This window comes from Lepus europaeus, chromosome 13, assembly GCF_033115175.1.
Source record: "Lepus europaeus isolate LE1 chromosome 13, mLepTim1.pri, whole genome shotgun sequence".
Taxonomy (NCBI): Eukaryota; Metazoa; Chordata; class Mammalia; order Lagomorpha; family Leporidae; genus Lepus; species Lepus europaeus.
The window spans coordinates 100,634,650-100,658,229 of NC_084839.1; positions in this window are offsets into that span (position 1 = coordinate 100,634,650).

The window sequence follows — 23,580 nt, forward strand, 5'->3', positions numbered from 1 at the left end:
TCTCCCAGAAGCTGCGTCGGCTACACTCAGGCAACAGGAATCCCATATACAGCGTATGCCTGCTCTCAGACTACAGAACTCTTGGAAACAGCTTCTCTCTCCATGCAACATACAGAACTACTGGAAACTGCATCTCTCTACACTTAGATTACAGAACTCCCGAAAGCTGCATCTGCTACACTCAGCATCCAGAATACCCACACATAGCGAATGCCTAATTCCAGGATACGCAACTCCTGTAAACAGCTCCTCTCTACACCAAGGATAGCGAACTCCGGTAAACTGCTTCTCTCTACATCCAGGTAGCAGAGCTCCCATAAGTGGCGTCTCCTACACTCAGGATACAGAAATCCCAATTACTGCATATGCCTCTTGCTAGGCTCCAGAACTCTTGGAAACAGTTTCTCTCTACACGCATATACAGAACTCTGGTAAACAGTGTCTCACGACATGCACGAGACAGAACGCCCATAAGCTGCGTGTGCTACACTCAGCATACAGAAAACCCGCGTATAGCGAATACCTGCTCATAGGCTACAGAACTCTTGGAAACAGCTTCTCCCTACACCAAGGATAGAGAACTCTTGGAAACTGCTTCTCTTTCCAGCCAGGTTACTGAGCTCCTGTAAGCTGCATCTGCTACACTTAGGATACAGAAATCCCATACATTGCCTATGCCTATTGCCAGGCTCCAGAACTCTTGGAAACAGCTTCTCCCTACAACCTGATACACAACTTGGGTAAACTGTGTCTCTCTAATTCTAGGTTGCAGATCTCCCAGAAGCTGCGCCTGCTGCACTCAGCATACAGAAAACCCGCATATACCGAATACCTATGCCCAGGCTACCGAAATCTTAGAAACAGCTTCTCTCTACATTCAACATACGGAACTCCTGGATACTGGATGTCTCTGCACTTAGGTTATGGAACTCCTGTAAGCTGCATCTCTTACACGCAGCTTACTGAAAACCCGCATAGAGTGAATGCCTCATTCCAGGCTACCGAACTCCAGTAAATAGCTGCTCTCTACACCAAGGATAGAGAACTCCGGTGAACTGCTTCTCTCTACATCCAGGTAGCAGAGCTCCCATAAGCGGCATCTCCTACACTCAGGATACAGAAATCCCAGTTACTGCATATGCCTATGCCAGGCTACAGAACTCTTGGAAAGAGTTTCTCTCTACGCCCCTATACAGAACTCTGGTAAACTTTGTCTCACTACATTCAAGATACAGAACTCGCATAAGCTGCGTCTGCCACACGCAGCATACAGAAAACCCGCATATAGCGAATACCTGCTCATAGGCTACAGAATGCTTGGAAACAGCTTCTCCCTACACTCTGATACAGAACTTGGGTAAACTGTGTCTCTCTAATTCTAGGTTACAGATCTCCCAGAAGCTGCGTCGGCTACACTCAGGCAACAGGAATCCCATATACAGCGTATGCCTGCTCTCAGACTACAGAACTCTTGGAAACAGCTTCTCTCTACATTCAACATACAGAACTACTGGAAACTGCATCTCTCTACACTTAGATTACAGAACTCCCGAAAGCTGCATCTGCTACACGCAGCATCCAGAATACCCACACAAAGCGAATGCCTAATTCCAGGATACGCAACTCCTGTAAACAGCTCCTCTCTACACCAAGGATAGCGAACTCCGGTAAACTGCTTCTCTCTACATCCAGGTAGCAGAGCTCCCATAAGTGGCGTCTCCTACACTCAGGATACAGAAATCCCAATTATGGCATATGCCTCTTGCTAGGCTCCAGAACTCTTGGAAACAGTTTCTCTCTACACGCATATACAGAACTCTGGTAAACAGTGTCTCACGACATGCACGAGATAGAACGCCCATAAGCTGCATGTGCTACACTCAGCATACAGAAAACCCGCGTATAGCGAATACCTGCTCATAGGCTACAGAACTCTTGGAAACAGCTTCTCCCTACACCAAGGATAGAGAACTCTTGGAAACTGCTTCTCTTTCCAGCCAGGTTACTGAGCTCCTGTAAGCTGCATCTGCTACACTTAGGATACAGAAATCCCATACATTGCCTATGCCTATTGCCAGGCTCCAGAACTCTTGGAAACAGCTTCTCCCTACAACCTGATACACAACTTGGGTAAACTGTGTCTCTCTAATTCTAGGTTGCAGATCTCCCAGAAGCTGCGCCTGCTGCACTCAGCATACAGAAAACCCGCATATACCGAATACCTATGCCCAGGCTACCGAAATCTTAGAAACAGCTTCTCTCTACATTCAACATACGGAACTCCTGGATACTGGATGTCTCTGCACTTAGGTTATGGAACTCCCGTAAGCTGCATCTCTTACACGCAGCTTACTGAAAACCCGCATAGAGTGAATGCCTCATTCCAGGCTACCGAACTCCAGTAAATAGCTGCTCTCTACACCAAGGATAGAGAACTCCGGTGAACTGCTTCTCTCTACATCCAGGTAGCAGAGCTCCCATAAGCGGCATCTCCTACACTCAGGATACAGAAATCCCAGTTACTGCATATGCCTATGCCAGGCTACAGAACTCTTGGAAAGAGTTTCTCTCTACGCCCCTATACAGAACTGTGATAAACTGTGTCTCACTACATTCAAGATACAGAACTCGCATAAGCTGCGTCTGCCACAGGCAGCATACAGAAAACCCGCATATAGCGAATACCTGCTCATAGGCTACAGAATGCTTGGAAACAGCTTCTCCCTACACTCTGATACAGAACTTGGGTAAACTGTGTCTCTCTAATTCTAGGTTACAGATCTCCCAGAAGCTGCGTCGGCTACACTCAGGCAACAGGAATCCCATATACAGCGTATGCCTGCTCTCAGACTACAGAACTCTTGGAAACAGCTTCTCTCTCCATGCAACATACAGAACTACTGGAAACTGCATCTCTCTACACTTAGATTACAGAACTCCCGAAAGCTGCATCTGCTACACTCAGCATCCAGAATACCCACACATAGCGAATGCCTAATTCCAGGATACGCAACTCCTGTAAACAGCTCCTCTCTACACCAAGGATAGCGAACTCCGGTAAACTGCTTCTCTCTACATCCAGGTAGCAGAGCTCCCATAAGTGGCGTCTCCTACACTCAGGATACAGAAATCCCAATTACTGCATATGCCTCTTGCTAGGCTCCAGAACTCTTGCAAACAGTTTCTCTCTACACGCATATACAGAACTCTGGTAAACAGTGTCTCACGACATGCACGAGACAGAACGCCCATAAGCTGCGTGTGCTACACTCAGCGTATAGCGAATACCTGCTCATAGGCTACAGAACTCTTGGAAACAGCTTCTCCCTACACCAAGGATAGAGAACTCTTGGAAACTGCTTCTCTTTCCAGCCAGGTTACTGAGCTCCTGTAAGCTGCATCTGCTACACTTAGGATACAGAAATCCCATACATTGCCTATGCCTATTGCCAGGCTCCAGAACTCTTGGAAACAGCTTCTCCCTACAACCTGATACACAACTTGGGTAAACTGTGTCTCTCTAATTCTAGGTTGCAGATCTCCCAGAAGCTGCGCCTGCTGCACTCAGCATACAGAAAACCCGCATATACCGAATACCTATGCCCAGGCTACCGAAATCTTAGAAACAGCTTCTCTCTACATTCAACATACGGAACTCCTGGATACTGGATGTCTCTGCACTTAGGTTATGGAACTCCCGTAAGCTGCATCTCTTACACGCAGCTTACTGAAAACCCGCATAGAGTGAATGCCTCATTCCAGGCTACCGAACTCCAGTAAATAGCTGCTCTCTACACCAAGGATAGAGAACTCCGGTGAACTGCTTCTCTCTACATCCAGGTAGCAGAGCTCCCATAAGCGGCATCTCCTACACTCAGGATACAGAAATCCCAGTTACTGCATATGCCTATGCCAGGCTACAGAACTCTTGGAAAGAGTTTCTCTCTACGCCCCTATACAGAACTCTGGTAAACTGTGTCTCACTACATTCAAGATACAGAACTCGCATAAGCTGCGTCTGCCACACGCAGCATAGAGAAAACCCGCATATAGCGAATACCTGCTCATAGGCTACAGAATGCTTGGAAACAGCTTCTCCCTACACTCTGATACAGAACTTGGGTAAACTGTGTCTCTCTAATTCTAGGTTACAGATCTCCCAGAAGCTGCGTCGGCTACACTCAGGCAACAGGAATCCCATATACAGCGTATGCCTGCTCTCAGACTACAGAACTCTTGGAAACAGCTTCTCTCTCCATGCAACATACAGAACTACTGGAAACTGCATCTCTCTACACTTAGATTACAGAACTCCCGAAAGCTGCATCTGCTACACTCAGCATCCAGAATACCCACACATAGCGAATGCCTAATTCCAGGATACGCAACTCCTGTAAACAGCTCCTCTCTACACCAAGGATAGCGAACTCCGGTAAACTGCTTCTCTCTACATCCAGGTAGCAGAGCTCCCATAAGTGGCGTCTCCTACACTCAGGATACAGAAATCCCAATTCCTGCATATGCCTCTTGCTAGGCTCCAGAACTCTTGGAAACAGTTTCTCTCTACACGCATATACAGAACTCTGGTAAACAGTGTCTCACGACATGCACGAGACAGAACGCCCATAAGCTGCGTGTGCTACACTCAGCATACAGAAAACCCGCGTATAGCGAATACCTGCTCATAGGCTACAGAACTCTTGGAAACAGCTTCTCCCTACACCAAGGATAGAGAACTCTTGGAAACTGCTTCTCTTTCCAGCCAGGTTACTGAGCTCCTGTAAGCTGCATCTGCTACACTTAGGATACAGAAATCCCATACATTGCCTATGCCTATTGCCAGGCTCCAGAACTCTTGGAAACAGCTTCTCCCTACAACCTGATACACAACTTGGGTAAACTGTGTCTCTCTAATTCTAGGTTGCAGATCTCCCAGAAGCTGCGCCTGCTGCACTCAGCATACAGAAAACCCGCATATACCGAATACCTATGCCCAGGCTACCGAAATCTTAGAAACAGCTTCTCTCTACATTCAACATACGGAACTCCTGGATACTGGATGTCTCTGCACTTAGGTTATGGAACTCCTGTAAGCTGCATCTCTTACACGCAGCTTACTGAAAACCCGCATAGAGTGAATGCCTCATTCCAGGCTACCGAACTCCAGTAAATAGCTGCTCTCTACACCAAGGATAGAGAACTCCGGTGAACTGCTTCTCTCTACATCCAGGTAGCAGAGCTCCCATAAGCGGCATCTCCTACACTCAGGATACAGAAATCCCAGTTACTGCATATGCCTATGCCAGGCTACAGAACTCTTGGAAAGAGTTTCTCTCTACACCCCTATACAGAACTCTGGTAAACTGTGTCTCACTACATTCAAGATACAGAACTCGCATAAGCTGCGTCTGCCACACGCAGCATACAGAAAACCCGCATATAGCGAATACCTGCTCATAGGCTACAGAATGCTTGGAAACAGCTTCTCCCTACACTCTGATACAGAACTTGGGTAAACTGTGTCTCTCTAATTCTAGGTTACAGATCTCCCAGAAGCTGCGTCGGCTACACTCAGGCAACAGGAATCCCATATACAGCGTATGCCTGCTCTCAGACTACAGAACTCTTGGAAACAGCTTCTCTCTCCATGCAACATACAGAACTACTGGAAACTGCATCTCTCTACACTTAGATTACAGAACTCCCGAAAGCTGCATCTGCTACACTCAGCATCCAGAATACCCACACATAGCGAATGCCTAATTCCAGGATACGCAACTCCTGTAAACAGCTCCTCTCTACACCAAGGATAGCGAACTCCGGTAAACTGCTTCTCTCTACATCCAGGTAGCAGAGCTCCCATAAGTGGCGTCTCCTACACTCAGGATACAGAAATCCCAATTACTGCATATGCCTCTTGCTAGGCTCCAGAACTCTTGGAAACAGTTTCTCTCTACACGCATATACAGAACTCTGGTAAACAGTGTCTCACGACATGCACGAGACAGAACGCCCATAAGCTGCGTGTGCTACACTCAGCATACAGAAAACCCGCGTATAGCGAATACCTGCTCATAGGCTACAGAACTCTTGGAAACAGCTTCTCCCTACACCAAGGATAGAGAACTCTTGGAAACTGCTTCTCTTTCCAGCCAGGTTACTGAGCTCCTGTAAGCTGCATCTGCTACACTTAGGATACAGAAATCCCATACATTGCCTATGCCTATTGCCAGGCTCCAGAACTCTTGGAAACAGCTTCTCCCTACAACCTGATACACAACTTGGGTAAACTGTGTCTCTCTAATTCTAGGTTGCAGATCTCCCAGAAGCTGCGCCTGCTGCACTCAGCATACAGAAAACCCGCATATACCGAATACCTATGCCCAGGCTACCGAAATCTTAGAAACAGCTTCTCTCTACATTCAACATACGGAACTCCTGGATACTGGATGTCTCTGCACTTAGGTTATGGAACTCCCGTAAGCTGCATCTCTTACACGCAGCTTACTGAAAACCCGCATAGAGTGAATGCCTCATTCCAGGCTACCGAACTCCAGTAAATAGCTGCTCTCTACACCAAGGATAGAGAACTCCGGTGAACTGCTTCTCTCTACATCCAGGTAGCAGAGCTCCCATAAGCGGCATCTCCTACACTCAGGATACAGAAATCCCAGTTACTGCATATGCCTATGCCAGGCTACAGAACTCTTGGAAAGAGTTTCTCTCTACGCCCCTATACAGAACTCTGGTAAACTGTGTCTCACTACATTCAAGATACAGAACTCGCATAAGCTGCGTCTGCCACACGCAGCATACAGAAAACCCGCATATAGCGAATACCTGCTCATAGGCTACAGAATGCTTGGAAACAGCTTCTCCCTACACTCTGATACAGAACTTGGGTAAACTGTGTCTCTCTAATTCTAGGTTACAGATCTCCCAGAAGCTGCGTCGGCTACACTCAGGCAACAGGAATCCCATATACAGCGTATGCCTGCTCTCAGACTACAGAACTCTTGGAAACAGCTTCTCTCTCCATGCAACATACAGAACTACTGGAAACTGCATCTCTCTACACTTAGATTACAGAACTCCCGAAAGCTGCATCTGCTACACTCAGCATCCAGAATACCCACACATAGCGAATGCCTAATTCCAGGATACGCAACTCCTGTAAACAGCTCCTCTCTACACCAAGGATAGCGAACTCCGGTAAACTGCTTCTCTCTACATCCAGGTAGCAGAGCTCCCATAAGTGGCGTCTCCTACACTCAGGATACAGAAATCCCAATTACTGCATATGCCTCTTGCTAGGCTCCAGAACTCTTGGAAACAGTTTCTCTCTACACGCATATACAGAACTCTGGTAAACAGTGTCTCACGACATGCACGAGACAGAACGCCCATAAGCTGCGTGTGCTACACTCAGCATACAGAAAACCCGCGTATAGCGAATACCTGCTCATAGGCTACAGAACTCTTGGAAACAGCTTCTCCCTACACCAAGGATAGAGAACTCTTGGAAACTGCTTCTCTTTCCAGCCAGGTTACTGAGCTCCTGTAAGCTGCATCTGCTACACTTAGGATACAGAAATCCCATACATTGCCTATGCCTATTGCCAGGCTCCAGAACTCTTGGAAACAGCTTCTCCCTACAACCTGATACACAACTTGGGTAAACTGTGTCTCTCTAATTCTAGGTTGCAGATCTCCCAGAAGCTGCGCCTGCTGCACTCAGCATACAGAAAACCCGCATATACCGAATACCTATGCCCAGGCTACCGAAATCTTAGAAACAGCTTCTCTCTACATTCAACATACGGAACTCCTGGATACTGGATGTCTCTGCACTTAGGTTATGGAACTCCCGTAAGCTGCATCTCTTACACGCAGCTTACTGAAAACCCGCATAGAGTGAATGCCTCATTCCAGGCTACCGAACTCCAGTAAATAGCTGCTCTCTACACCAAGGATAGAGAACTCCGGTGAACTGCTTCTCTCTACATCCAGGTAGCAGAGCTCCCATAAGCGGCATCTCCTACACTCAGGATACAGAAATCCCAGTTACTGCATATGCCTATGCCAGGCTACAGAACTCTTGGAAAGAGTTTCTCTCTACGCCCCTATACAGAACTCTGGTAAACTGTGTCTCACTACATTCAAGATACAGAACTCGCATAAGCTGCGTCTGCCACACGCAGCATACAGAAAACCCGCATATAGCGAATACCTGCTCATAGGCTACAGAATGCTTGGAAACAGCTTCTCCCTACACTCTGATACAGAACTTGGGTAAACTGTGTCTCTCTAATTCTAGGTTACAGATCTCCCAGAAGCTGCGTCGGCTACACTCAGGCAACAGGAATCCCATATACAGCGTATGCCTGCTCTCAGACTACAGAACTCTTGGAAACAGCTTCTCTCTCCATGCAACATACAGAACTACTGGAAACTGCATCTCTCTACACTTAGATTACAGAACTCCCGAAAGCTGCATCTGCTACACTCAGCATCCAGAATACCCACACATAGCGAATGCCTAATTCCAGGATACGCAACTCCTGTAAACAGCTCCTCTCTACACCAAGGATAGCGAACTCCGGTAAACTGCTTCTCTCTACATCCAGGTAGCAGAGCTCCCATAAGTGGCGTCTCCTACACTCAGGATACAGAAATCCCAATTACTGCATATGCCTCTTGCTAGGCTCCAGAACTCTTGGAAACAGTTTCTCTCTACACGCATATACAGAACTCTGGTAAACAGTGTCTCACGACATGCACGAGACAGAACGCCCATAAGCTGCGTGTGCTACACTCAGCATACAGAAAACCCGCGTATAGCGAATACCTGCTCATAGGCTACAGAACTCTTGGAAACAGCTTCTCCCTACACCAAGGATAGAGAACTCTTGGAAACTGCTTCTCTTTCCAGCCAGGTTACTGAGCTCCTGTAAGCTGCATCTGCTACACTTAGGATACAGAAATCCCATACATTGCCTATGCCTATTGCCAGGCTCCAGAACTCTTGGAAACAGCTTCTCCCTACAACCTGATACACAACTTGGGTAAACTGTGTCTCTCTAATTCTAGGTTGCAGATCTCCCAGAAGCTGCGCCTGCTGCACTCAGCATACAGAAAACCCGCATATACCGAATACCTATGCCCAGGCTACCGAAATCTTAGAAACAGCTTCTCTCTACATTCAACATACGGAACTCCTGGATACTGGATGTCTCTGCACTTAGGTTATGGAACTCCCGTAAGCTGCATCTCTTACACGCAGCTTACTGAAAACCCGCATAGAGTGAATGCCTCATTCCAGGCTACCGAACTCCAGTAAATAGCTGCTCTCTACACCAAGGATAGAGAACTCCGGTGAACTGCTTCTCTCTACATCCAGGTAGCAGAGCTCCCATAAGCGGCATCTCCTACACTCAGGATACAGAAATCCCAGTTACTGCATATGCCTATGCCAGGCTACAGAACTCTTGGAAAGAGTTTCTCTCTACGCCCCTATACAGAACTCTGGTAAACTTTGTCTCACTACATTCAAGATACAGAACTCGCATAAGCTGCGTCTGCCACACGCAGCATACAGAAAACCCGCATATAGCGAATACCTGCTCATAGGCTACAGAATGCTTGGAAACAGCTTCTCCCTACACTCTGATACAGAACTTGGGTAAACTGTGTCTCTCTAATTCTAGGTTACAGATCTCCCAGAAGCTGCGTCGGCTACACTCAGGCAACAGGAATCCCATATACAGCGTATGCCTGCTCTCAGACTACAGAACTCTTGGAAACAGCTTCTCTCTACATTCAACATACAGAACTACTGGAAACTGCATCTCTCTACACTTAGATTACAGAACTCCCGAAAGCTGCATCTGCTACACGCAGCATCCAGAATACCCACACAAAGCGAATGCCTAATTCCAGGATACGCAACTCCTGTAAACAGCTCCTCTCTACACCAAGGATAGCGAACTCCGGTAAACTGCTTCTCTCTACATCCAGGTAGCAGAGCTCCCATAAGTGGCGTCTCCTACACTCAGGATACAGAAATCCCAATTATGGCATATGCCTCTTGCTAGGCTCCAGAACTCTTGGAAACAGTTTCTCTCTACACGCATATACAGAACTCTGGTAAACAGTGTCTCACGACATGCACGAGACAGAACGCCCATAAGCTGCGTGTGCTACACTCAGCATACAGAAAACCCGCGTATAGCGAATACCTGCTCATAGGCTACAGAACTCTTGGAAACAGCTTCTCCCTACACCAAGGATAGAGAACTCTTGGAAACTGCTTCTCTTTCCAGCCAGGTTACTGAGCTCCTGTAAGCTGCATCTGCTACACTTAGGATACAGAAATCCCATACATTGCCTATGCCTATTGCCAGGCTCCAGAACTCTTGGAAACAGCTTCTCCCTACAACCTGATACACAACTTGGGTAAACTGTGTCTCTCTAATTCTAGGTTGCAGATCTCCCAGAAGCTGCGCCTGCTGCACTCAGCATACAGAAAACCCGCATATACCGAATACCTATGCCCAGGCTACCGAAATCTTAGAAACAGCTTCTCTCTACATTCAACATACGGAACTCCTGGATACTGGATGTCTCTGCACTTAGGTTATGGAACTCCCGTAAGCTGCATCTCTTACACGCAGCTTACTGAAAACCCGCATAGAGTGAATGCCTCATTCCAGGCTACCGAACTCCAGTAAATAGCTGCTCTCTACACCAAGGATAGAGAACTCCGGTGAACTGCTTCTCTCTACATCCAGGTAGCAGAGCTCCCATAAGCGGCATCTCCTACACTCAGGATACAGAAATCCCAGTTACTGCATATGCCTATGCCAGGCTACAGAACTCTTGGAAAGAGTTTCTCTCTACGCCCCTATACAGAACTGTGATAAACTGTGTCTCACTACATTCAAGATACAGAACTCGCATAAGCTGCGTCTGCCACAGGCAGCATACAGAAAACCCGCATATAGCGAATACCTGCTCATAGGCTACAGAATGCTTGGAAACAGCTTCTCCCTACACTCTGATACAGAACTTGGGTAAACTGTGTCTCTCTAATTCTAGGTTACAGATCTCCCAGAAGCTGCGTCGGCTACACTCAGGCAACAGGAATCCCATATACAGCGTATGCCTGCTCTCAGACTACAGAACTCTTGGAAACAGCTTCTCTCTCCATGCAACATACAGAACTACTGGAAACTGCATCTCTCTACACTTAGATTACAGAACTCCCGAAAGCTGCATCTGCTACACTCAGCATCCAGAATACCCACACATAGCGAATGCCTAATTCCAGGATACGCAACTCCTGTAAACAGCTCCTCTCTACACCAAGGATAGCGAACTCCGGTAAACTGCTTCTCTCTACATCCAGGTAGCAGAGCTCCCATAAGTGGCGTCTCCTACACTCAGGATACAGAAATCCCAATTCCTGCATATGCCTCTTGCTAGGCTCCAGAACTCTTGGAAACAGTTTCTCTCTACACGCATATACAGAACTCTGGTAAACAGTGTCTCACGACATGCACGAGACAGAACGCCCATAAGCTGCGTGTGCTACACTCAGCGTATAGCGGATACCTGCTCATAGGCTACAGAACTCTTGGAAACAGCTTCTCCCTACACCAAGGATAGAGAACTCTTGGAAACTGCTTCTCTTTCCAGCCAGGTTACTGAGCTCCTGTAAGCTGCATCTGCTACACTTAGGATACAGAAATCCCATACATTGCCTATGCCTATTGCCAGGCTCCAGAACTCTTGGAAACAGCTTCTCCCTACAACCTGATACACAACTTGGGTAAACTGTGTCTCTCTAATTCTAGGTTGCAGATCTCCCAGAAGCTGCGCCTGCTGCACTCAGCATACAGAAAACCCGCATATACCGAATACCTATGCCCAGGCTACCGAAATCTTAGAAACAGCTTCTCTCTACATTCAACATACGGAACTCCTGGATACTGGATGTCTCTGCACTTAGGTTATGGAACTCCCGTAAGCTGCATCTCTTACACGCAGCTTACTGAAAACCCGCATAGAGTGAATGCCTCATTCCAGGCTACCGAACTCCAGTAAATAGCTGCTCTCTACACCAAGGATAGAGAACTCCGGTGAACTGCTTCTCTCTACATCCAGGTAGCAGAGCTCCCATAAGCGGCATCTCCTACACTCAGGATACAGAAATCCCAGTTACTGCATATGCCTATGCCAGGCTACAGAACTCTTGGAAAGAGTTTCTCTCTACGCCCCTATACAGAACTCTGGTAAACTGTGTCTCACTACATTCAAGATACAGAACTCGCATAAGCTGCGTCTGCCACACGCAGCATAGAGAAAACCCGCATATAGCGAATACCTGCTCATAGGCTACAGAATGCTTGGAAACAGCTTCTCCCTACACTCTGATACAGAACTTGGGTAAACTGTGTCTCTCTAATTCTAGGTTACAGATCTCCCAGAAGCTGCGTCGGCTACACTCAGGCAACAGGAATCCCATATACAGCGTATGCCTGCTCTCAGACTACAGAACTCTTGGAAACAGCTTCTCTCTCCATGCAACATACAGAACTACTGGAAACTGCATCTCTCTACACTTAGATTACAGAACTCCCGAAAGCTGCATCTGCTACACTCAGCATCCAGAATACCCACACATAGCGAATGCCTAATTCCAGGATACGCAACTCCTGTAAACAGCTCCTCTCTACACCAAGGATAGCGAACTCCGGTAAACTGCTTCTCTCTACATCCAGGTAGCAGAGCTCCCATAAGTGGCGTCTCCTACACTCAGGATACAGAAATCCCAATTACTGCATATGCCTCTTGCTAGGCTCCAGAACTCTTGGAAACAGTTTCTCTCTACACGCATATACAGAACTCTGGTAAACAGTGTCTCACGACATGCACGAGACAGAACGCCCATAAGCTGCGTGTGCTACACTCAGCATACAGAAAACCCGCGTATAGCGAATACCTGCTCATAGGCTACAGAACTCTTGGAAACAGCTTCTCCCTACACCAAGGATAGAGAACTCTTGGAAACTGCTTCTCTTTCCAGCCAGGTTACTGAGCTCCTGTAAGCTGCATCTGCTACACTTAGGATACAGAAATCCCATACATTGCCTATGCCTATTGCCAGGCTCCAGAACTCTTGGAAACAGCTTCTCCCTACAACCTGATACACAACTTGGGTAAACTGTGTCTCTCTAATTCTAGGTTGCAGATCTCCCAGAAGCTGCGCCTGCTGCACTCAGCATACAGAAAACCCGCATATACCGAATACCTATGCCCAGGCTACCGAAATCTTAGAAACAGCTTCTCTCTACATTCAACATACGGAACTCCTGGATACTGGATGTCTCTGCACTTAGGTTATGGAACTCCTGTAAGCTGCATCTCTTACACGCAGCTTACTGAAAACCCGCATAGAGTGAATGCCTCATTCCAGGCTACCGAACTCCAGTAAATAGCTGCTCTCTACACCAAGGATAGAGAACTCCGGTGAACTGCTTCTCTCTACATCCAGGTAGCAGAGCTCCCATAAGCGGCATCTCCTACACTCAGGATACAGAAATCCCAGTTACTGCATATGCCTATGCCAGGCTACAGAACTCTTGGAAAGAGTTTCTCTCTACGCCCCTATACAGAACTCTGGTAAACTGTGTCTCACTACATTCAAGATACAGAACTCGCATAAGCTGCGTCTGCCACACGCAGCATACAGAAAACCCGCATATAGCGAATACCTGCTCATAGGCTACAGAATGCTTGGAAACAGCTTCTCCCTACACTCTGATACAGAACTTGGGTAAACTGTGTCTCTCTAATTCTAGGTTACAGATCTCCCAGAAGCTGCGTCGGCTACACTCAGGCAACAGGAATCCCATATACAGCGTATGCCTGCTCTCAGACTACAGAACTCTTGGAAACAGCTTCTCTCTACATTCAACATACAGAACTACTGGAAACTGCATCTCTCTACACTTAGATTACAGAACTCCCGAAAGCTGCATCTGCTACACTCAGCATCCAGAATACCCACACAAAGCGAATGCCTAATTCCAGGATACGCAACTCCTGTAAACAGCTCCTCTCTACACCAAGGATAGCGAACTCCGGTAAACTGCTTCTCTCTACATCCAGGTAGCAGAGCTCCCATAAGTGGCATCTCCTACACTCAGGATACAGAAATCCCAATTCCTGCATATGCCTCTTGCTAGGCTCCAGAACTCTTGGAAACAGTTTCTCTCTACACGCATATACAGAACTCTGGTAAACAGTGTCTCACGACATGCACGAGACAGAACGCCCATAAGCTGCGTGTGCTACACTCAGCATACAGAAAACCCGCGTATAGCGAATACCTGCTCATAGGCTACAGAACTCTTGGAAACAGCTTCTCCCTACACCAAGGATAGAGAACTCTTGGAAACTGCTTCTCTTTCCAGCCAGGTTACTGAGCTCCTGTAAGCTGCATCTGCTACACTTAGGATACAGAAATCCCATACATTGCCTATGCCTATTGCCAGGCTCCAGAACTCTTGGAAACAGCTTCTCCCTACAACCTGATACACAACTTGGGTAAACTGTGTCTCTCTAATTCTAGGTTGCAGATCTCCCAGAAGCTGCGCCTGCTGCACTCAGCATACAGAAAACCCGCATATACCGAATACCTATGCCCAGGCTACCGAAATCTTAGAAACAGCTTCTCTCTACATTCAACATACGGAACTCCTGGATACTGGATGTCTCTGCACTTAGGTTATGGAACTCCCGTAAGCTGCATCTCTTACACGCAGCTTACTGAAAACCCGCATAGAGTGAATGCCTCATTCCAGGCTACCGAACTCCAGTAAATAGCTGCTCTCTACACCAAGGATAGAGAACTCCGGTGAACTGCTTCTCTCTACATCCAGGTAGCAGAGCTCCCATAAGCGGCATCTCCTACACTCAGGATACAGAAATCCCAGTTACTGCATATGCCTATGCCAGGCTACAGAACTCTTGGAAAGAGTTTCTCTCTACGCCCCTATACAGAACTCTGGTAAACTGTGTCTCACTACATTCAAGATACAGAACTCGCATAAGCTGCGTCTGCCACACGCAGCATACAGAAAACCCGCATATAGCGAATACCTGCTCATAGGCTACAGAATGCTTGGAAACAGCTTCTCCCTACACTCTGATACAGAACTTGGGTAAACTGTGTCTCTCTAATTCTAGGTTACAAATCTCCCAGAAGCTGCGTCGGCTACACTCAGGCAACAGGAATCCCATATACAGCGTATGCCTGCTCTCAGACTACAGAACTCTTGGAAACAGCTTCTCTCTCCATGCAACATACAGAACTACTGGAAACTGCATCTCTCTACACTTAGATTACAGAACTCCCGAAAGCTGCATCTGCTACACTCAGCATCCAGAATACCCACACAAAGCGAATGCCTAATTCCAGGATACGCAACTCCTGTAAACAGCTCCTCTCTACACCAAGGATAGCGAACTCCGGTAAACTGCTTCTCTCTACATCCAGGTAGCAGAGCTCCCATAAGTGGCGTCTCCTACACTCAGGATACAGAAATCCCAATTCCTGCATATGCCTCTTGCTAGGCTCCAGAACTCTTGGAAACAGTTTCTCTCTACACGCATATACAGAACTCTGGTAAACAGTGTCTCACGACATGCACGAGACAGAACGCCCATAAGCTGCGTGTGCTACACTCAGCGTATAGCGGATACCTGCTCATAGGCTACAGAACTCTTGGAAACAGCTTCTCCCTACACCAAGGATAGAGAACTCTTGGAAACTGCTTCCCTTTCCAGCCAGGTTACTGAGCTCCTGTAAGCTGCATCTGCTACACTTAGGATACAGAAATCCCATACATTGCCTATGCCTATTGCCAGGCTCCAGAACTCTTGGAAACAGCTTCTCCCTACAACCTGATACACAACTTGGGTAAACTGTGTCTCTCTAATTCTAGGTTGCAGATCTCCCAGAAGCTGCGCCTACTGCACTCAGCATACAGAAAACCCGCATATACCGAATACCTATGCCCAGGCTACCGAAATCTTAGAAACAGCTTCTCTCTACATTCAACATACGGAACTCCTGGATACTGGATGTCTCTGCACTTAGGTTATGGAACTCCCGTAAGCTGCATCTCTTACACGCAGCTTACTGAAAACCCGCATAGAGTGAATGCCTCATTCCAGGCTACCGAACTCCAGTAAATAGCTGCTCTCTACACCAAGGATAGAGAACTCCGGTGAACTGCTTCTCTCTACATCCAGGTAGCAGAGCTCCCATAAGCGGCATCTCCTACACTCAGGATACAGAAATCCCAGTTACTGCATATGCCTATGCCAGGCTACAGAACTCTTGGAAAGAGTTTCTCTCTACGCCCCTATACAGAACTCTGGTAAACTGTGTCTCACTACATTCAAGATACAGAACTCGCATAAGCTGCGTCTGCCACACGCAGCATACAGAAAACCCGCATATAGCGAATACCTGCTCATAGGCTACAGAATGCTTGGAAACAGCTTCTCCCTACACTCTGATACAGAACTTGGGTAAACTGTGTCTCTCTAATTCTAGGTTACAGATCTCCCAGAAGCTGCGTCGGCTACACTCAGGCAACAGGAATCCCATATACAGCGTATGCCTGCTCTCAGACTACAGAACTCTTGGAAACAGCTTCTCTCTCCATGCAACATACAGAACTACTGGAAACTGCATCTCTCTACACTTAGATTACAGAACTCCCGAAAGCTGCATCTGCTACACTCAGCATCCAGAATACCCACACAAAGCGAATGCCTAATTCCAGGATACGCAACTCCTGTAAACAGCTCCTCTCTACACCAAGGATAGCGAACTCCGGTAAACTGCTTCTCTCTACATCCAGGTAGCAGAGCTCCCATAAGTGGCGTCTCCTACACTCAGGATACAGAAATCCCAATTCCTGCATATGCCTCTTGCTAGGCTCCAGAACTCTTGGAAACAGTTTCTCTCTACACGCATATACAGAACTCTGGTAAACAGTGTCTCACGACATGCACGAGACAGAACGCCCATAAGCTGCGTGTGCTACACTCAGCATACAGAAAACCCGCGTATAGCGAATACCTGCTCATAGGCTACAGAACTCTTGGAAACAGCTTCTCTCTACACCAAGGATAGAGAACTCTTGGAAACTGCTTCTCTTTCCAGCCAGGTTACTGAGCTCCTGTAAGCTGCATCTGCTACACTTAGGATACAGAAATCCCATACATTGCCTATGCCTATTGCCAGGCTCCAGAACTCTTGGAAACAGCTTCTCCCTACAACCTGATACACAACTTGGGTAAACTGTGTCTCTCTAATTCTAGGTTGCAGATCTCCCAGAAGCTGCGCCTGCTGCACTCAGCATACAGAAAACCCGCATATACCGAATACCTATGCCCAGGCTACCGAAATCTTAGAAACAGCTTCTCTCTACATTCAACATACGGAACTCCTGGATACTGGATGTCTCTGCACTTAGGTTATGGAACTCCCGTAAGCTGCATCTCTTACACGCAGCTTACTGAAAACCCGCATAGAGTGAATGCCTCATTCCAGGCTACCGAACTCCAGTAAATAGCTGCTCTCTACACCAAGGATAGAGAACTCCGGTGAACTGCTTCTCTCTACATCCAGGTAGCAGAGCTCCCATAAGCGGCATCTCCTACACTCAGGATACAGAAATCCCAGTTACTGCATATGCCTATGCCAGGCTACAGAACTCTTGGAAAGAGTTTCTCTCTACGCCCCTATACAGAACTCTGGTAAACTGTGTCTCACTACATTCAAGATACAGAACTCGCATAAGCTGCGTCTGCCACACGCAGCATAGAGAAAACCCGCATATAGCGAATACCTGCTCATAGGCTACAGAATGCTTGGAAACAGCTTCTCCCTACACTCTGATACAGAACTTAGGTAAACTGTGTCTCTCTAATTCTAGGTTACAGATCTCCCAGAAGCTGCGTCGGCTACACTCAGGCAACAGGAATCCCATATACAGCGTATGCCTGCTCTCAGACTACAGAACTCTTGGAAACAGCTTCTCTCTCCATGCAACATACAGAACTACTGGAAACTGCATCTCTCTACACTTAGATTACAGAACTCCCGAAAGCTGCATCTGCTACACTCAGCATCCAGAATACCCACACAAAGCGAATGCCTAATTCCAGGATACGCAACTCCTGTAAACAGCTCCTCTCTACACCAAGGATAGCGAACTCCGGTAAACTGCTTCTCTCTACATCCAGGTAGCAGAGCTCCCATAAGTGGCATCTCCTACACTCAGGATACAGAAATCCCAATTACTGCATATGCCTCTTGCTAGGCTCCAGAACTCTTGGAAACAGTTTCTCTCTACACGCATATACAGAACTCTGGTAAACAGTGTCTCACGACATGCACGAGACAGAACGCCCATAAGCTGCGTGTGCTACACTCAGCATACAGAAAACCCGCGTATAGCGAATACCTGCTCATAGGTTACAGAACTCTTGGAAACAGCTTCTCTCTACACCAAGGATAGAGAACTCTTGGAAACTGCTTCTCTTTCCAGCCAGGTTACTGAGCTCCTGTAAGCTGCATCTGCTACACTTAGGATACAGAAATCCCATACATTGCCTATGCCTATTGCCAGGCTCCAGAACTCTTGGAAACAGCTTCTCCCTACAACCTGATACACAACTTGGGTAAACTGTGTCTCTCTAATTCTAGGTTGCAGATCTCCCAGAAGCTGCGCCTGCTGCACTCAGCATACAGAAAACCCGCATATACCGAATACCTATGCCCAGGCTACCGAAATCTTAGAAACAGCTTCTCTCTACATTCAACATACGGAACTCCTGGATACTGGATGTCTCTGCACTTAGGTTATGGAACTCCCGTAAGCTGCATCTCTTACACGCAGCTTACTGACAACCCGCATAGAGCGAATGCCTCATTCCAGGCTACCGAACTCCAGTAAATAGCTGCTCTCTACACCAAGGATAGAGAACTCCGGTGAATTGCTTCTCTCTACATCCAGGTAGCAGAGCTCCCATAAGCGGCATCTCCTACACTCAGGATACAGAAATCCCAGTTACTGCATATGCCTATGCCAGGCTACAGAACTCTTGGAAAGAGTTTCTCTCTACGCCCCTATACAGAACTCTGGTAAACTGTGTCTCACTACATTCAAGATACAGAACTCGCATAAGCTGCGTCTGCCACACGCAGCATACAGAAAACCCGCATATAGCGAATACCTGCTCATAGGCTACAGAATGCTTGGAAACAGCTTCTCCCTACACTCTGATACAGAACTTGGGTAAACTGTGTCTCTCTAATTCTAGGTTACAGATCTCCCAGAAGCTGCGTCGGCTACACTCAGGCAACAGGAATCCCATATACAGCGTATGCCTGCTCTCAGACTACAGAACTCTTGGAAACAGCTTCTCTCTACATTCAACATACAGAACTACTGGAAACTGCATCTCTCTACACTTAGATTACAGAACTCCCGAAAGCTGCATCTGCTACACTCAGCATCCAGAATACCCACACAAAGCGAATGCCTAATTCCAGGATACACAACTCCTGTAAACAGCTCCTCTCTACACCAAGGATAGCGAACTCCGGTAAACTGCTTCTCTCTACAGCCAGGTAGCAGAGCTCCCATAAGTGGCATCTCCTACACTCAGGATACAGAAATCCCAATTCCTGCATATGCCTCTTGCTAGGCTCCAGAACTCTTGGAAACAGTTTCTCTCTACACGCATATACAGAACTCTGGTAAACAGTGTCTCACGACATGCACGAGAGAGAACGCCCATAAGCTGCGTGTGCTACACTCAGCGTATTGCGAATACCTGCTCATAGGCTACAGAACTCTTGGAAACAGCTTCTCCCTACACCAAGGATAGAGAACTCTTGGAAACTGCTTCTCTTTCCAGCCAGGTTACTGAGCTCCTGTAAGCTGCATCTGCTACACTTAGGATACAGAAATCCCATACATTGCCTATGCCTATTGCCAGGCTCCAGAACTCTTGGAAACAGCTTCTCCCTACAACCTGATACACAACTTGGGTAAACTGTGTCTCTCTAATTCTAGGTTGCAGATCTCCCATAAGCTGCGCCTGCTTCACTCAGCATACAGAAAACCCGCATATACCCAATACCTATGCCAAGGCTACCGAAATCTTAGAAACAGCTTCTCTCTACATTCAACATACGGAACTCCTGGATACTGGATGTCTCTGCACTTAGGTTATGGAACTTCCGTAAGCTGCATCTCTTACACGCAGCTTACTGAAAACCCGCATAGAGTGAATGCCTCATTCCAGGCTACCGAACTCCAGTAAATAGCTGCTCTCTACACCAAGGATAGAGAACTCCGGTGAACTGCTTCTCTCTACATCCAGGTAGCAGAGCTCCCATAAGCGGCATCTCCTACACTCAGGATACAGAAATCCCAGTTACTGCATATGCCTATGCCAGGCTACAGAACTCTTGGAAAGAGTTTCTCTCTACGCCCCTATACAGAACTCTGGTAAACTGTGTCTCACTACATTCAAGATACAGAACTCGCATAAGCTGCGTCTGCCACACGCAGCATAGAGAAAACCCGCATATAGCGAATACCTGCTCATAGGCTACAGAATGCTTGGAAACAGCTTCTCCCTACACTCTGATACAGAACTTGGGTAAACTGTGTCTCTCTAATTCTAGGTTACAGATCTCCCAGAAGCTGCGTCGGCTACACTCAGGCAACAGGAATCCCATATACAGCGTATGCCTGCTCTCAGACTACAGAACTCTTGGAAACAGCTTCTCTCTCCATGCAACATACAGAACTACTGGAAACTGCATCTCTCTACACTTAGATTACAGAACTCCCGAAAGCTGCATCTGCTACACTCAGCATCCAGAATACCCACACATAGCGAATGCCTAATTCCAGGATACGCAACTCCTGTAAACAGCTCCTCTCTACACCAAGGATAGCGAACTCCGGTAAACTGCTTCTCTCTACATCCAGGTAGCAGAGCTCCCATAAGTGGCGTCTCCTACACTCAGGATACAGAAATCCCAATTACTGCATATGCCTCTTGCTAGGCTCCAGAACTCTTGGAAACAGTTTCTCTCTACACGCATATACAGAACTCTGGTAAACAGTGTCTCACGACATGCACGAGACAGAACGCCCATAAGCTGCGTGTGCTACACTCAGCATACAGAAAACCAGCGTATAGCGAATACCTGCTCATAGGCTACAGAACTCTTGGAAACAGCTTCTCTCTACACCAAGGATAGAGAACTCTTGGAAACTGCTTCTCTTTCCAGCCAGGTTACTGAGCTCCTGTAAGCTGCATCTGCTACACTTAGGATACAGAAATCCCATACATTGCCTATGCCTATTGCCAGGCTCCAGAACTCTTGGAAACAGCTTCTCCCTACAACCTGATACACAACTTGGGTAAACTGTGTCTCTCTAATTCTAGGTTGCAGATCTCCCAGAAGCTGCGCCTGCTGCACTCAGCATACAGAAAACCCGCATATACCGAATACCTATGCCCAGGCTACCGAAATCTTAGAAACAGCTTCTCTCTACATTCAACATACGGAACTCCTGGATACTGGATGTCTCTGCACTTAGGTTATGGAACTCCCGTAAGCTGCATCTCTTACACGCAGCTTACTGAAAACCCGCATAGAGCGAATGCCTCATTCCAGGCTACCGAACTCCAGTAAATAGCTGCTCTCTACACCAAGGATAGAGAACTCCGGTGAATTGCTTCTCTCTACATCCAGGTAGCAGAGCTCCCATAAGCGGCATCTCCTACACTCAGGATACAGAAATCCCAGTTACTGCATATGCCTATGCCAGGCTACAGAACTCTTGGAAAGAGTTTCACTCTACGCCCCTATACAGAACTCTGGTAAACTGTGTCTCACTACATTCAAGATACAGAACTCGCATAAGCTGCGTCTGCCACACGCAGCATAGAGAAAACCCGCATATAGCGAATACCTGCTCATAGGCTACAGAATGCTTGGAAACAGCTTCTCCCTACACTCTGATACAGAACTTGGGTAAACTGTGTCTCTCTAATTCTAGGTTACAGATCTCCCAGAAGCTGCGTCGGCTACACTCAGGCAACAGGAATCCCATATACAGCGTATGCCTGCTCTCAGACTACAGAACTCTTGGAAACAGCTTCTCTCTACATTCAACATACAGAACTACTGGAAACTGCATCTCTCTACACTTAGATTACAGAACTCCCGAAAGCTGCATCTGCTACACTCAGCATCCAGAATACCCACACAAAGCGAATGCCTAATTCCAGGATACGCAACTCCTGTAAACAGCTCCTCTCTACACCAAGGATAGCGAACTCCGGTAAACTGCTTCTCTCTACATCCAGGTAGCAGAGCTCCCATAAGTGGCGTCTCCTACACTCAGGATACAGAAATCCCAATTATGGCATATGCCTCTTGCTAGGCTCCAGAACTCTTGGAAACAGTTTCTCTCTACACGCATATACAGAACTCTGGTAAACAGTGTCTCACGACATGCACGAGACAGAACGCCCATAAGCTGCGTGTGCTACACTCAGCATACAGAAAACCCGCGTATAGCGAATACCTGCTCATAGGCTACAGAACTCTTGGAAACAGCTTCTCTCTACACCAAGGATAGAGAACTCTTGGAAACTGCTTCTCCTTCCAGCCAGGTTACTGAGCTCCTGTAAGCTGCATCTGCTACACTTAGGATACAGAAATCCCATACATTGCCTATGCCTATTGCCAGGCTCCAGAACTCTTGGAAACAGCTTCTCCCTAGAACCTGATACACAACTTGGGTAAACTGTGTCTCTCTAATTCTAGGTTGCAGATCTCCCAGAAGCTGCGCCTGCTGCACTCAGCATACAGAAAACCCGCATATACCGAATACCTATGCCCAGGCTACCGAAATCTTAGAAACAGCTTCTCTCTACATTCAACATATGGAACTCCTGGATACTGGATGTCTCTGCACTTAGGTTATGGAACTCCCGTAAGCTGCATCTCTTACACGCAGCTTACTGAAAACCCGCATAGAGCGAATGCCTCATTCCAGGCTACCGAACTCCAGTAAATAGCTGCTCTCTACACCAAGGATAGAGAACTCCGGTGAACTGCTTCTCTCTACATCCAGGTAGCAGAGCTCCCATAAGCGGCATCTCCTACACTCAGGATACAGAAATCCCAGTTACTGCATATGCCTATGCCAGGCTACAGAACTCTTGGAAAGAGTTTCTCTCTACGCCCCTATACAGAACTCTGGTAAACTGTGTCTCACTACATTCAAGATACAGAACTCGCATAAGCTGCGTCTGCCACACGCAGCATAGAGAAAACCCGCATATAGCGAATACCTGCTCATAGGCTACAGAATGCTTGGAAACAGCTTCTCCCTACACTCTGATACAGAACTTGGGTAAACTGTGTCTCTCTAATTCTAGGTTACAGATCTCCCAGAA